Source organism: Macaca nemestrina, chromosome 2 (genome assembly GCF_043159975.1).
Source record: "Macaca nemestrina isolate mMacNem1 chromosome 2, mMacNem.hap1, whole genome shotgun sequence".
In the NCBI taxonomy this organism is placed as follows: domain Eukaryota; kingdom Metazoa; phylum Chordata; class Mammalia; order Primates; family Cercopithecidae; genus Macaca; species Macaca nemestrina.
The window spans coordinates 124353912-124366815 of NC_092126.1; the positions used below are offsets into that span (position 1 = coordinate 124353912).

General features: G+C 39.9%; 1 protein-coding gene across 32 annotated transcripts in view; it reads right to left on the reverse strand.

Moving 5' to 3' along the window:
* The window catches only part of LOC105483059 (fragile histidine triad diadenosine triphosphatase), a 1492666-nt gene that overhangs the window by 1066600 nt on the left and 413162 nt on the right, over positions 1 to 12904 (reverse strand). The window contains exon 1 of one of the 32 annotated variants that reach the window (XM_071092016.1): positions 2731 to 11748. The exons of the other annotated variants lie outside the window; for them this stretch is intronic. The gene's annotated coding sequence lies outside the window, so the exon portion shown is untranslated. Of the gene's footprint in view, positions 1 to 2730; positions 11749 to 12904 lie in introns of those variants that run through there. 32 annotated transcript variants of the gene reach the window in all.

Genomic DNA, 12904 nt, shown 5'->3' on the forward strand with positions numbered 1-12904 from the left:
AGCAGACCCTAAACAAAGGTTTACAACTGGGTAGTTCATTTTGGGAAAAGAACCCTGGACAATCGAATTGAAGAACTAGGGAGAGTGCAACAGGGAAAAAGGGTATCTTACATTAGATTCCCTAGAAGTACACCCTGAAATGTGTATGCTTGTACAAGAAATTGATTGAAATAGTGCCCCCAGGAGAAAGCTATGGGGAAATGAGGGAGTAGGATGGGCCAAGGAAGAAGCCAAGGGAAGATATGGCTTCAGCTGGAGTCCAGCCATGGCCCGATCCCAAAGTATGGACAAGAGTATGGAGTATGAACAGCACCACAGACTTATTCCCCTTCACAGCTTCAGTTAGTCCCTGGCTGTGGACTGCCCTTGACCAGGCATAGGGGATCCTCTAAGGTATTTCTGGGGAAGTTCGTTTCCCTCAATAGAGGGTAAATTCTCCTGAGATGAGTTCAGCTGCGAGACCGTAGTACCCAACACTCTAAGCAGCTGGGGCATGGGTGTGCTGATCCACTAATGGTGGTCATGGTAGGGAACCAACAGAATCCTCTACAGACGGAAATACCATATAAGTGTACATTCTCAAGTCGATAACAACTACAGGCACCTAGGGCTCAACCTGCTGGAATCTTCCAAGAAAACTTATGCGCTTCAGATGTATATGTATAATGTGCTTTGGACATGTCTGAACAAGGCATGGAAGAGATTATTTATCCACCAACCCCCAGTGCCCATCAATCAGGGGTTTTTCCATGGGCTAATAACTGTCTTATACTTACAGGTTGCCAGTCTCACTCCCAAGGCAGTAGAAAATAGGGATGAAAATAGGGATGCCCAATGACACTTAGGCAAGAGGCTTTAGGTCACACTTGCCCTAACCTAGTTTCCACAGCGATGGCCCTAATACAGAAAGTGAGACAAGAGGATGTGAGATGTGTCACAGGAAGTGTCCAATCCACTAGCTACTTTCCCTAGATCTTTGGAGAATTAACTAATCTGTCCTACTGCTATGAATGACAGAAGCCCTACCAGGGGGGCTAACTGGCTTTCTCATTGGCTCCTGGCCTTCTCATTGACTCCTGGCCTTCTCATTGGCTCCTGGCCTTCTCATTGGCTCGTCTTACGTGTCTTGGGCGGTCTGCCGATACACATTTTCAGTTAGGCAGGTCATGTGACCTTACAGACCAAGGTCATGCAAAAGAGAAATGAAAATTAACTTATTAATCTTATAATAGTATTGGGGTCTCTGTATTTTTCTCAGGGTCCCTGGCACTGATGGTATTATTTCACTCTTTGGTGAGGATTATGTGTGGAATGTTTCATTTAAAAATTCCAGTGTGGTCTCTCATGAGAGCCTGATACGGTAGGCTCTGTATACATACTGGTGATGATCGTAATATGTATATAGCACTAAGTAGTCCCTGAACAACATTTTTAATGGCAAACAGTGATTCCTTCCCCCAACAAATTAAATAAAAATGATAAATTCCTTCACTGAAACAAATCGGCAAAACAGTACATTTCCTTCAATTCCCATAATCATGAAGAAATATCATTTGTGAGGGGTTAGAAACATATATAATATCCAACCTTCCTGTTTAACAGAGCCCAGCAAGGACTCAAATGCACAGTTCATTACTGTCATTATGAGAGAATTTCTGCCAACAAGTTACAGTCAGGTTACTATCATTCAATCATGTTGCTAATAGGAATAATTTCATGGTAATTGTCATATTCTAGACAAGAGAAGAACTCAAATGGCTGTGGAATCATTAATGATTTCTGCTGACTTTCATGGTAAAAATGACAATATATTAGTTGACCAGATGCTGGATCAAGCCATGGGCCATTAACAGGAGCGTGTTCTCAGAACGTTTTCAGAACAAATACCAGCTAGGTTATTTTCAGCTTGCAGACATAATCACATGCATCCCCATCAGATCCACCACTATACTGTCAGACACATCATAAATTAAAGGCTCCACGGGCTCATTATTGGTTCTTATTCATAAAAGCAACACGTTGTCCTGGCAAGACCCAAAATATTAAATGAGCATTTAAAGAAACTGCAAAATGTGTTGTTTTGGAAAAATGAAATCTTCCTTAAAACTATTTACAGTACTGAAGTTTTCAAAATATTCTTCATCCTCAATTTTGCCTCAATATTTGTTTTTCTGGTTTTTTTCTTTTTTCTTTTTTTTTTTTTTTTTTTAAGAAAAGCAAAGAAAAAAGAAACAAATTCCTGCCCTGTCAGGAAAGTTTTTAGGACGAGTCTCTTAGGAACTGGGTGTCATTTATTAATAAACTTAATATGCTGCCTTAAGAAGAACAGAGGTGCCAGCATCAAATAAACAGGCTTCAAACAAACAAACAAAAAACAGGAAATTTAATGTACACTACATTAGTAACCAGGACAACTCTTACTTCCCAGCAATCTACGGCATAGATATGTTGGTATGAGAAAAAGCTTCCATCTTTCCTGAAGCTTCAGAACAAATGTAAAGCTGATTAAAATTCCTCTTCTGTCTTGCCTATGTACAAGGCTACTCTCCCAATACCGAGCAATCCTGTTTGGAGACAATGGGATGTTTGCCAAACCAGACCGAAATAAATAAATAAATAAATAGGAGAGTTTCGGTTTTCAATTGTTGATGGCATCACCCTTGCCATTTCTGGTGATCAGATTATCCACCTAGAAAGTGTAAGAAAACAAGTCTTCCGGTTAGCACTTACTGGGCGAAGGGCTGAGTTTCAAGAATCACAACTCTGATCGGCGGGGTTGCTCTTTGTTAATGGGAAAAAGCACCATGTGAAAGTGACCAGGGCCGGGTGTGTGCACCGCATGACCTGTGAGCACGAGTTGTGTGTGCAACATGATTCCTTGTGATGACCGCCTATACGGACAGTCATTGTGCCTTAGCGCATTGGTAGCCAGCCGCCGCCAAAAACAGGATGGCATTCTTCCATCGTGATTAGAGGTTTTGTGAGCATTTTGGGATGGGGACACTTTCTCAGTGAAGACTCTTCCGCCCCATTCACGTTCATTCAGCTCTTTCTAGGGGAAGTTAAAAGCTGCAGTGATAATCCCTTAAGGACAACTTGGAAGAGTATAAAAGGTGCAGTGTATAAGCAATTGGATGAGAAAGCCTTTTATGCGGAAAGTTACTGAATGGGTGGCCGAGGGTGGCGTGAGTGGGGAGAAAGAGGGGCAGCTTTTCTTTTCTAAGGTGGGGAGCAGCGGGGATATCATGGTACTTCAATTCCCTTTAATCATCCCGATTCCTACGCTGTCCCTGCCCCTGGTGTCACCTTGTTTTGCAGTGCCAGCTAGCTCCTCCCTGCCATTTTCCCCTCAACGAGGGAGAGAGGAGCAATGCGATTTTTGGTAAGGACCCAGTTTCTCGCTGAATGCCAACTCAGCCAGCTGGCACCGAACAGGCCAAGCCTTCTTCAGAAGGGGTTAGCAAAACCCAAATTAGCATGCTCCATTTTAAAAACTTGCTTTTATTTAAAGACTAATTCATGACAAACAGTGGCTCCCGCACTGAGGTCTGGCGCCCGAGGGGCTGGCACCCAACCAAACACATGCAACTAATTGCCACCCTCGGATGACACGCAACTAACAAGCTCCAATTTGAGGCAGTAGATTCACTAAGAATGTAACCCCGGAAGGCAGCGGAGGCAGAAAAGCTCCTTTCATAACCCTGTCCTAGGCTAACCATGGCAGCAGAGCGCCTGAAAAACACTTTTGTTTCCTTGCACCAACAATTTATCTCCACAGAGGGCTGCAAACATGGCTAACTTGCTGAAAAGTGATCAAGGGCACTGCGATCCTCCTCATGGTTATAGGAGGCAGGGGCTCTGCTTTTCTTTTTGCTCAAGGAAATACACGAAATTGCCTACTATCTTGAAACTCTGCATCTTGTACCATTTGCAAATCTATCAACTCCCCCCAGTACTTCCCCTTACACTTTAGTTCAGATGCTCTCAGGCTTCCTTTATACAAGCAAGGGCTCTGGAGCCAGGATGCCTAGGTTCAAATTCCAGCTCCACCGCTCATTAGTAATCGGCAAGTATTTTAACCCATCTATGCCTCAGTTTCTTCATCTATAAAGTGGGGAAAATATTAGCACCTACTGTGAGTATGAATGAGTCAATGGAATAATGTACATAGGACAATGCCTGACATATCATCACTCTGTTATGAAAGAAGCCCTTTGAGTCTGAGATAGCTCGACCTTATGAAGAAAAAGTTTCTCTTTGCATACTCTGCATTTTAGTCAAAGTTCTTGCTTCCCTGTAAACTCCTAGAAATTCAACCTCTAAGCCTTTGTTCACCATTCTTTCTCTTCTCAACTGTCCTTCCTCCATTGCACAGCCCTGTATGACTAAATCTCATCATCCTCCAAAACCCTTCTTCAATGCCATCTCCTCCAAGGAGACTTCTCTGCCATCCCAGCTGCCATGAATCCCTGCACTCTTGGCATGACCACGGCAATTTCTGCAAACAAATGACTGTGTTTTACTTGCCTGTTATATTTCCTTTTCTAGACTGACAGATCCTTTTGAGCATAATCCATGAGTAACTAGGACATAGTAGAAATTCAGTGAGTATTTGGTAAAGAAGTAGATGGTTGGATGAAAGAATTGCTCTGCATAAATAAGTAGCTTTATAGTATGGTTATGCTGGGAATTACTCAATAGGCAGGATGGGGGAATCTTTTCTTAAGGACTTTCATAGTTGCTTTGGCCCAAATTAAGAGTTCTGTTTAACTTGTCGTTGACTGAGGCTCATAAATAAAATCTATCAGGGAAATTTGTCAATTACCACCTTAGTCAGCTTGGGCTGCCATAACAAAACACCACGGATTGTGTGACTTAAACAACAGAAATTTATTTCTCACAGTTCTAGAGGCTGAAAGTCCAAGATCATGGTGTCAGCAGATTCTGTTTCTCCTGAGGCCTCTCTCCTTGGCTTGGTATGGCTGCCTTTTTGTTCACCATGCCACATGGCCTTTTCTCTGTGTGCTTGCTTCCCTAGTGTCTCTTCTTCTTCTAATAAGGGCACCAGTCGTATTGGATTACGCCCCACCCTTATGACCTCATTTAACATTAATTACCTTTATTTTTATTTTATTTATTTATTTATTTTGAGACGCAGTCTTGCTCTGTCACCCAGGCTGGAGTGCAGTGGTGTGATCTTGGCTCACTGCAAGCTCCACCTCCCGAGTTCATACCATTCTCCTGTCTCAGCCTCCTGAGTAGCTGGGACTACAGGTGCCCACCACTGAGTCCAGCTAATATTGTTTTATTTTTAGTAGAGATGGGGTTTCACCATGTTAGCTAGGATGGTCTCGATCTCCTGACCTTGTGATCTGCCCGCCTCGGTCTCCCAAAGTGCTGGGATTACAGGCGTGAGCCATAGCGCCCGCCCTACCTTTAAAGAGATAATTAAGGTTACCTTTAAAGGTTGTCTCCAAATACAGTCACATTGGAGATTAAGGCTTCAGCATATCAATTCAGAGAAATACAATTCAGGCCATCACAATGACGTATACATATAGAAGCATGAATATTCTGTTTATTACTTAAGTGCATAGGAGGAACTTAACCATAGGAGGTCCACAAGCCTTTGCTCCTTAAGTCCTGGCATCCTGATCTTCATTATGTTAGCAAACATTCAGACAATGGAAGCAAATGTGGCACTCAAATACACAACTATTTTATCTAGATGAACAATTAAGCTTTCTTTGGAATTTGTGGGATTCAGTTGGGAGGCTCAGCTCCTTCTCTCTTAGAGGCAGGAGAACATTGGAAAGCCAGGCAGCAGCCACAGCCCTGTCTCCTGTTAAAGCCATTGCCCCTCCCAAGAACAAATGGAAATTCCCAGCTAAACTCCTGTGCACCGTCTAGGAGGAGGCTCACTTTGGTCCTTCTAGGATCAATTTATCTGACTCTTTTCTTTTTGAAGGTTGACCTGCAGCTTTACGTAGCCCTGAAACTCTGAACCAGCTTCTCATGCCAGCACTCCTTCCTTAGCCACTTCATAATTCAAATTGCTGTTATCAGCATACACCATTTTACTGATTTGACTTTCTCACGTTGTTTTAAATCACTAATTTCCTATTAGGCAGATTCCTCACATCAATACCATAAGCTAATGGCTCCCATGATATTTGTTCATATCTTTCTCTTAAGATACTTAACATTTTTTACCTGGTAGGAGGATGATTTATAGGCATATGTGCCTTTTTTGCCAGACTTTTTAACTACTTAAGGTTAGAACTGCATGAAACCCATTGTTTTATCCCAACCAGTGCTTAACATGACATGGCACACATAGCAGAGTCACAGCAAAAGTTTGCTGTAGTTCATATAGACTTTGCCAGGAGTGCATAGAAGGATTAAGCATCAGAAGCAATGCAATCGCAAAGGTATCTCGTACCATCAAGGGGTGAGGCCAACATCTTAGAAAATTAAGATCAAATATCATCCTTCATTTTTAATTTAAGGCTTCTAGCCAGTTGACCCAGAAACATCCCACACCTCCACCATGACTTACCAATTTGTCTGAAATAATAAAGAGGAAAATGAGAGGCTATTAGCTCCACTTCCATTCTCCAGTCAATCATTGCTCTAAATTATTAATCAGTTGAAGTATTGCCAAGAAATTTTCAGGCCTCTCTCCAAAAGTGTAAAGTAGTCATTTTCAAGTGAACAATTAACTATTTTATTCATCTAGAAGTTGTAGAATTTATAGACAAGCTGATTTCTGTGGCTTTTTCCCCCCTTTTGGATGCTGGTGGAGGTGAGAGAGGTCTACATGAACTACAGATAGTGTCCTTTCCATCATTCACTTATTAATAACTAGAATTCTATTTAAAAGGAATGTACTAAAATATTTTCTAGGCTGAAGCAGGAGGATTGCTTGAACCCGGGAGTTTGAGACTAGCCTGGGCAGCATAGGGACACCCTCTCTCTACCAAAAAAAGAAAAAAGAAAAAGAAAAAGAAATTAAATTAGCTGGGTATGGTGCCATGTGCCTGTGGCCTTAACTACTTATGAAGCTGAGGTAGGAGGATCGCCTGAGCCTGAGGTAGAGGCTACAGTGATCCATGATTGTGCCACTGCACCCCAGGCTGGGCAGCAGAGCGATACTCTGTCTCAAAAATAAAATAAAATATTTCCTGACCAGTTCAGCATTTATAATATCGTTCCTAATAGCATGCCACTCCTGACTGATCATTGCTGGCAAAAGCAAAGTGATCAATTGTCACCACCCTGTTTGTTCCCAGGATTAACTTGGTAAAGAAGTACAGCCATGGTTTCTGCTTTTGTGGAGCTTACACTCTAGAGGAGATGGTCAAAAAGAAAGGTAAATAGACAAACGAAACAACTACAACAAACTTTACCAAAAAAAAAAAAAAAGGGAAAAAAGAGGCTAAGATAAAGAAAGGGGAGGCATACCTTAAATAAGATGTTGATGAAGACCTCACTAGCAGGAATCATCCTCCATGGATCAGGAGAATCCTGAAACTGGGGACCTCATAGGCAGCCCAATCCAAAGTGTGAATAGGCCATGAAGATTTTTAAAACCATATATTTAGCTCTGGTCATCTATTGACCTCGGAGACACAAGATTTCCAGTAGCATCCACTTATTTTGTACTTGTCATGTTTCACTGCTATGACTGCAATTGCTGAGGGGTAATTTTCTGAGTCGGAGGTGTAGTATGCAATTTGCCTTGTCACTCTCATCTGATGCTCATTAATAGTCCCAACTTTTATGTAAGTGATGTACTTTCAAAGGAAGTGTGATATGTGGCTAAAAATGTTGATTTTTTCTTTTATACTTTTGTTATTTTTTTAAAGGAGAAAAAGTGAGCACTATTTTTTTTTTTATTTCAACTGTATCTTTTCAAGGTTCCTTATGCATATATTTTGATAATCTTGTCTATGAGAATGAAGCCTAGGACAATTAAATATCCTTTAATTTTGAGATGTATATTCTGGAAATACCTACATGACCATCCTAGGCTTTAGGCTCATTTTCTTTGAAAGACTCAACCCCATAGTATATCAGATATACTTACAGGTCAAAAGGCAAAATTGCAACAAATTTAGTTTAAAGACCTTAATTGGCTTTTGTCTGTGATTCTAGAATCAGACAAAATTTCATTGTATAAAAAAGAATGAGTGTTCCCATGAGCTGAGCAGAGGAGGTTTCCCTTATAGCTAGAAAAGGGATGAAGAAGGCAGAAACAAAGAATCAAAAACAAATTGGTTGTTTCCAAGTTACTTTCCTTGTAAAGGTTAAAGCAGAGGGACAGCCTTATCATGCTGGCCACAACTGGTCTAGTTGAGGATTTGGCTGCTAGTTCTCCCCCCTGATTTATTGGAAGGTCAGATGAAAAACTTAGTTTTGGCTTGGTGGCCAAAACTTCAGCATGAGTAATTCCATTTTGGTTTGGTCTGTTGAGCTTGGCACAGGAGTTCAGTCCAAACCAATGGACTTCTATAAATTTTATTTGACATACACGAAACGGTTTTTGTACGTGCAATCTGTGAAAAATATTTTTAGACTTTTGCATTTAAAATTATTTGCTTATGTATAATTTGGTTAATTTAATTTTTTAAATTGCCTATAATTTCCCTGTAATCGTCATGTAGTTTCAGGAATTCTTAAGAACTGAGAAAAGCTAACTCATAAAATGTCTCTAAGAGTATACAGTTTAATAACTATTAAATTTAGTGATCATAATAGCATAAAATTTCATTTATTGATGTATCATTAAATATGACATTGTTTGGATTGTACAATTTCTGCATAAACTGAAATCAAAGTAATTTTTCTTTTTCTTTTAGTTCTGAATATTTTCAGAGGCCCTTGAAAAACACATTGGCCCTAGTCATTAGGCCCTGGTACCTAAAGATTAAAGAGGCAATAGAATGTGTATTCCCAGGTCTTACATGGCACGTGATAGTGGGGGTCTTTTTTCCCTAAATAAAGTTGATGCTATTATAACCATGCATGACTCCTGTTAGACCCAAATGAATGTACCAAAATCCTTACCATTTAAAAAGCATAAAAAACCTTGCCCTCAGTTTACTGTGATTTGCACACTCTCCTCTGAAGTTTCACTGAACCCCACTTATAAATATCACCTTGCTTCTTTGGGAAATTCTCAAACCTTAGTACGTAAGAATCACCCAGAGCTCTTATTACAAACAGAGATTCCTGGGCCCTGACCCCCAAGAATCTTATTTAATAGATCTAAGTGGAGCCCAGAAATCTGAGTTTTTAACCTTCTGAAACCTTAAAGGTTGTATAAGGCTTTAGAAAACGTAAGTTGATGTGAGCAGGGTTGATGATAACAGCTGGTAAGATTAGTCTTGACTTGAGCTACTGGACAACTCAAGTCCATTTAGTCTAGTATCTCTCAACCCTGGCTCATACTGGAATCCCCTGGGGCTTTTAAAGCACTTTACCCCCAAGGATTCTGATTTCTTCTGTATGGGCATTGGTATCTTTTAAAGCTATCATATAAACAAATTGAGAAACCTTACTAGCCTAAGGGCATTTCTGTCAGAAAGGATTAACCCACACACTGAGGTGATGATAAGGCCTAACCCTTCTACAAAATGCAAACCCTGAAGCAGAGATTTAGCAAGACCAAAATCCATCTGGAGCTCTTGATTCCCAGTTTGTTTCAGCCTCAACACACCCAAGCTGGCCTTACAGTTACAGCGCAAGAGAATGAACCCTTCCCTTTAGTTTTCATCAGCTGGCAGAATGATTTAGTAGCTCTATTATAAAAGCAACTCCATTATAATTACAGTGTTTGAATTATAAACAAAACAAGAAAAATACAGAAGGAATAGTGCTTTAATCAAAACTATAAAACAGAACAATTTCTGGCTGTAGTTAAAAGCAAACTGAAATATTAAGAGTAAGCTCTCCAGCCCTTTGATTCTTGCCTCTTTCCCATAAGAGCGACACTACACATTTTTTCAATTAAGCAGTTTGACAACCTGAAGAAACCCACAGTGCATGATTTAATGAGCATATACTGTGTGCGTGGTAATCGGCAAGCTGACAGTTTGCTCATTTCAAACTGACAAGAGAGCACTACACATTAGTAGAAAGGTTTCTTGGGTCTCTTTTCATTAAATAAGCTTTACAGTTGAGGAACATTCCAACTGTATTGGCAAAGCTGTCACTAATGGTCCCCAGGCAACCTTAACTCTCTGTCACTCTCTAAGTCCTCAAGTCTTGATGAAGAAATTGCTTCTTAAAAAACAAAGCACAAAAACAAAATATAGATATTTAAAGTTCTCTGGATGTTGTCAGGGGCGATGTGGAGCTTTCTGAGCCATGACTCCACTGGTGATTTCACAGTACATGAATTCTAACCCAGTATGTGCTGGTTCTTCATGCAGACCACTTTATAAACTGGAATTATTTTTAGAAATAATGCCAAAACTGTTAAGTTATTCAGTAGTTTAGAAATGATTCAGTGTACTGGAAGAAACACAGGCCTTGGTGACAGAGAGATAGAGGTTCAAATTCTGACTAAAATACTTCTCTGTGGCCTTGGTCAAATTACATCATTTCTCGGGGGCTCAGTTTCCTAATTTATGAAACATGGACAATAACATCCGCTTTGTATGAAGAAAATCATAAAAGTCTTTCGCACAGTTACTGACAACACAGGGATACTTAACTACAGACCAGTTGACCCGCAGAAATTCAGAGTATGGGGTTTTAACAAAGCTGACTGTCCTCAGATTTCTACCATGAGCCTTTATTGGAGTTATATAAGAAGAAAAACAGTAATCTAATATTCATTCACAAATATGATTTTATTTAATCGTATTAAGATTCTGAATTTTAGGTGTTATTACACCTCTTTTTATAAAATCTCAGAAATAAGAAGGAATCTTAGAGGTCATATGAGGAATTTCTGACATTTTAACTTTTCTGATTACAATAATATGAAACTTTTGTTTCCCTCTTTGCTCTGCTTGTCAGAAAACTCAAGAATGAATTCTCATGCTCAATGTATGTTTGCAACTCTATTAGCAATAGCGGTTAGCAGATTTGTTTCCTGATTTTCTACATATATGTTAGTAACCTTATTTAAAATAGTTTATAAGCTACCCTGAAGGAAGTTGAGATTTCTTAGCTAAGTAATAAGATCCATAACAAGGATCCATGTCACCCGACTCCAGGCTAGGGGACCTCACCTATAACATGGAAATGGCATAGAAAACCCCACAAGCAAAGTAGAGTGAAGCCATAGCTTATTGCTTGGGTCCTATGTCATGAAGAGGATCAAACATATTAGCCTTCTAGTTACAAGGAAAAAATATGGAAGCTTCAGGGTCCTTATCTCTAAAATAGGGATGATATATATTTCTAAGATCATTGTAAAGATTTAGAGAATATTTTCAAAATCAGCCAGCATGGCATTCATTCGATACATAGTAACATTTTAAAAGTCTGAAATGTTGACTTTAAGAAATAATTGTAGTTATATTAATTACAAGTAAAACACAAACGCATAGACCCTTAAAAATCATTTAGAAATCATTTATCCCTCCAAACTTCATGCACTGCTGTAAAATTCTGCCCCAGGCTAGGTGAGGATCCTTACTTGCTGTTTTTCTCTCATGTCACAGAGTACATGGAAATCTGGAAAAGTTGTCCATAAATTCCAAATTCTTACTATAAACATGTCTATTGGAAATACAGACTCTTTTTTTTTTTTTGAGACAGTCTGGCTGTGTTGTGCAGTGGAGTCATCTCAGCTCACTGCAACCTCTGCTTCCTGGAGTCCAGTGATTCTTTTGCCTCAGCCTCCCAAGCACCTCAGACTCCCAACCAGCATCATGCCTGGTTAATTTTTGTATTTTTAGTAGAGATGGGGTTTCATCGTGTTGCCCAGGCTGGTCTCAAATTCCTGGCCTCAAGAAATCCACACACCTTGGCCTCCCAAAGTGGGATTACGGGTATGAGCCACTGTGCCCAGCCAGAAATACAGAACTTTATCAAGAATATACAATTGTGACATTTTCAGGTTTAATAGTTTATACTTTAGGGTACTCACAAAACTGGGCCCAAATCATGGTCTACCTCTACGTGAAATATCAAACTTCCCTATCTCTCACAGCCATTGACTATATCCAGAATGTAGTCAGATACCATCAAAATGTTCATTTATCTTCAAGGGAATCCACAAAATAGCACTGTAGTTTCTCATATGCATACCCTAACAAAAATGAGTCAGTGGTGTTACCCCAGAGAAAAACGATGCTGTGCGGTGGAAGAAGTTTGGAAACAGACAGATTCAGATTGAAGGTTGGCTGTGCTATCCATTAGTTGTATGACATTGGGCAACATAGTATGAACCTCTTACAGCCACAGATTCTTCCACTGACAAATGGAGGAAACACTTTGAACTTATATAAGTATTGTAAGCAGGGGTTATGTTATGATTTAAATGTCCCCTCCAAAAATTATGTTAAAATTTAACTGCCATTGTGATGGTATTAAGAAGTGGGACCATCAAGAGGTGGGACCATTAAGAGATGATTAGGTCTTGAGAGCTCTATCTTCATAAATGGATTAACATCATTATGAAGAAAGTAGGTTTGTTATCATGAGTGAGTTATTATAAAATGAGTTTGGCCCTCTCATTTGCTCATTTTCATTTTCTTTTGCCCTTCTGCCTGCCTCCATGGAATGACCAGCACAAAGGCCCTCACCAGATGCCAGCACCATGCTGTTGTACTTCCCAACTTCCAGAACCATGAACCAAATAGATTTATTTTCTTTTATTAAATTGCCCAGTCTCGGGTATTCTGTTATAGCAGAAACAAATGGACTAAGACAGATGATATTTAAA